The sequence below is a fragment of the Melanerpes formicivorus genome, unplaced genomic scaffold (assembly GCF_026170545.1).
Source record: "Melanerpes formicivorus ecotype bairdi unplaced genomic scaffold, bMelFor1.0.p_v2 SCAF_130, whole genome shotgun sequence".
NCBI classification, from domain to species: Eukaryota; Metazoa; Chordata; class Aves; order Piciformes; family Picidae; genus Melanerpes; species Melanerpes formicivorus.
In genome coordinates this window covers 901,299-904,886 of record NW_027142482.1, presented here as the reverse complement: position 1 = coordinate 904,886, position 3,588 = coordinate 901,299, and the positions used below count along the sequence as shown (strand labels likewise).

The following is a 3,588-nucleotide window of genomic DNA, read 5'->3' as shown; positions in this document are numbered from 1 at the left end:
CTGTGTGCCCGAATTCCCCTTTGATACCCCCAGATCCACCTTAGATGCTAGCAGGCCCCTTAAGAGCGGGGGCAGCACTGACCAGGTAGGGGATTCTCACCCCTGTGTGTGGGGGGAGGCTTCGCTGGGCTCTCCTCAGAGGTTACTTCCATTCAAATTAAAGAGACCAAAACCCAAAGAAACCTCAGGACAAAGAATAAAGGCAAAAGAAACAAAGGATCCCCCCCCACAACACACACTGAGGAGGGTTCCCCCTCTTTAATTCCTTGAGACCCATTTCGTAGTTCTGTTTTCAAACTGCTTTGCTCTGCTTGCAATCGGCTTCTACCTGCTAGCAGCCTTTGCGTGTAACGGAAGAGACGCAGCGGGGGTGAGTTCAGAGCCTTGTTACCTGGCACTTAGTGCCAGTCCTGACTACCTATATGAACAGGAGAGATTGGCAGTCTTAGGGCGAGTCGGCTCGGCTCTCTGTGAAGCCGGAGGATTTCCTTCCCCCGAACAGACGGCGGCTCCGCCCAGCCGGGCTGCCTCTCACCAGGCGCGCCGGGGCTCGGCTCCCCCGGGCGCCAGCCGGCTCCGCCGAGGTCTGCTCTCAGCTCGTCTTCCTTTAGCTTCCGTGGGTTCCCTTCGTCCGGCTGAGCTCCGCACCAGGTTAGTGCCAGCCTCTGTCGCTGTCCGCGGTTCCCGTGTAGGTGCTCTGAAGGTTCGATACGCCTGAATGTTCTAGGAGGGGATTAAAAGCCCTAAGACTTCACATAAGTCGCTGGTAAGAAAAGGAGGAAAACTATCTGCAGAAACCAGGAAAACGTGCAGCAGACTTCTGGGAAATAGTCCAACCTCCTCTTTCACAGAAGTAAGGTGAGTTTGTGAAACCGCTCGGCTCCAAGACCTTTAGGAGAGATCCCACAGCCGTCCAGGGCTGTAGCGAGCCCTATAGAACTCCGGCAGTTACCCGAGCCGTGGCGTTCTTCTTTTCCCCCAGATCGGTTTCCGAGGACCGCGGCGGGACCCCTCTCCGTCGGGCCGCGGGGCCCGCCGAGGCGCAGGACCTCTCCGGGCGCCCCCTTAGAGGCTTCTCAGGCAGAGCTCTTTTAACTCAGTCAGATCACCCCAGGAAGAGACAAGAGCCTTCAGGCAGGAAAAGGACTGCTGGCAAGGGAAAGGGGTAACGTGTAAGCCCTAAGGGGGCGTCCCACAAGGGAGAAAGGCAAATCGCTGCCACAGGTAAGAGCCCTCGGGGTGGAACCAGGGGGTTCCACTAAGCATTCCAATGGGGGAGACTGCAAAGGTTTTCATATAGCAATTGACCCTCTTCTTTACTATCCATGTAAACAGGAAAGTTTCAGTTTTAGGGTGAGTCGGCATAGCGCTTTCAGCGAAGGAAAAGATTTTTCCTCGCCTCAGCCGGCGGCGACTCAAACTCCCCGCGGCAGCTCACCCGCGGGGCCCCCCGAGACGAGGAGAGGCGAACCGAGGCGAACGGAACCGGACGGAACCGGCGCGGGGCTCCCCGAGGCGAGGCGGAAGGAACCGGCACGTTGGAGGCTTGGCGGGGCTCAGCTCCTCGCTCAGATTCTTCCCGGTTTCCTCGGGCTCCCTTCCAGGTAAGCGCCAGCCTCTGCCGCTCTCGGGGGTTCTTACGTAGCAGCTCGTTTGAAACGCTTGCACGTTCTCGGAGGGGATTAAAATCCCTAAGAGGCCAGCTAACCCTGACACCCCTCTCTTGCAACTTCATAGCTCTGCTGTTTAACTAGGCGCAGCAGTCTGGTATTAATTTGTCTGAAAAGAGGCTTTGAAATGCGCTGCATGGGGTTCTGAAAGACGTAAACTTACAGTGCGTATCTCTAGTACACAACAGCTCACGGATTTTCCTTTGCGTTGTAGGGTTTTTGAACACTCACCGGTTTCGGCGTTGGGTTGGTTTTTCTCGGAACGGAAAACCTGCCGAGCGGAGGCCGGCGGGGCGCTTCCCACGCGCGGCGGCAAGAGACGCCCCCCCGACCGCTCAGCGTAAGTCCGCCGCTTTCAATCGATTCCCCTTTGGTAGGTACGTTGCCAAAATTGGCTTTGCTCTACGCGCAAATCGCTTTTCCGTTCCGGCATCACTTGCATCTCAGAGAGGAGATCCGGTGGGGGGGGGGGTAACTTCAGAGCCTCTTTACCGTCGCAATGAATACCATTCCTGAATATCTCTATAGAGAGGAGAGGATTGTAGTTGGATTTATAGTCTCGGGGCGAGTCGCCTCGGCGCTCTCAGGCAAACGAGAGGGTTTTCTTCCCCTAAAAGGGCGGCTCGGCTCGGCGGCGCGGCTCGGCTCGGCGGCGCGGCTCGGCTCGGCGGCGCGGCTCGGCTCGGCGGCGCGGCTCGGCTCGGCGGCGCGGCTCGGCTCGGCGGCTCGGCTCGGCTCGGCGGCTCGGCTCGGCTCGGCGGCTCGGCTCGGCGGCTCGGCTCGGCTCGGCGGCGCGGCTCGGCTCGGCGGCGCGGCTCGGCTCGGCGGCGCGGCTCGGCTCGGCGCGGCTCGGCGCGGCTCGGCTCGGCTCGGCGGCTCGGCTCGGCGCGGCTCGGCTCGGCGGCTCGGCGCGGCTCGGCTCGGCGGTTCGGCGCGGCTCGGCGGCGCGGCGCGGCTCGGCTCGGCGGCTCGGCGCGGCTCGGCTCGGCGCGGCTCGGCTCGGCGCGGCTCGGCGGCGCGGCTCGGCGCGGCTCGGCGCGGCGCGGCTCGGCTCGGCGGCTCGGCGCGGCTCGGCTCGGCGGCGCGGCTCGGCTCGGCGGCTCGGCTCGGCGGCTCGGCTCGGCTCGGCGGCTCGGCTCGGCTCGGCGGCTCGGCTCGGCTCGGCGGCTCGGCTCGGCGCGGCTCGGCTCGGCGGCTCGGCTCGGCGGCTCGGCTCGGCGCGGCTCGGCGGCTGCGAAGTATCTACTTAGCAATCGATCCCATTCTTTCCTGTCGATGTAAACAGTTGTTTTATTTTTTCAGTCGGTTTTCAGTCGTAGGGTATGTGTTGCGCAATCGGCGGGCGAGGGGGAAAACGGTTCCTATCGGCATGTAAACTAAGGAGCCAAAAAATCCCAGATGACGTAAAAAAGCCCAAAGCAAAGCGACGACCCTCGCGGCACAAAGGAAGACCCCCCGTTCCTGAGCAATTGTTACACATTTCATAGATGTTTTCAAGCCGTGCGTTACCGTATTTGGAATTCGTTTTTACATTACGGAAGCCTTGGTATTTAACAGGACAGATCCAACGGGGGCAATTGCAAAGCTTCTTATGTAGCAATTGGTAATACTCTTGACTATCCACAGAAAAAGCAGGTATTTTTAGCAGGATTTTCTGTTGACGAAACGACGCGGGGCTCTCTGAAACGAAAAGACGAAACGTTGCAATGCTGGCCTGAAATGAAATGGTGTGGGGCTCTCTGAAATCAGACCAGGTGAAATGGTGCAATGCTGGCCTGAAATGAAGTGGTGTGGGGCTCTCTGAAATGAGACCAGGTGAAATGGAGCAATGCTGGCCTGAAATGAACTGGTTGTGGGGGCTCTCTGGACTGACAAGAGGTGAAATGTTGCAATGCTGGCCTGAAATGAAGTGGTGTGG

The 3,588-nt window shown here is 59.8% G+C and overlaps 1 long non-coding RNA gene across 2 annotated transcripts; it reads left to right on the top strand.

The window, feature by feature from the left end:
* Positions 1-236: 236 nt before the first annotated feature.
* LOC137456566 (uncharacterized) lies at positions 237-2,256 on the top strand. Of its 2 annotated transcripts, XR_010991050.1 has the most exons (5): positions 237-651; positions 728-858; positions 983-1,224; positions 1,336-1,604; positions 1,885-2,256. It is a non-coding gene; the product is annotated as an uncharacterized lncRNA (long non-coding RNA). The 2 variants fall into 2 exon arrangements; XR_010991049.1 differs by having other exon boundaries at positions 237-858.
* The last annotated feature ends 1,332 nt before the right edge of the window (positions 2,257-3,588 follow it).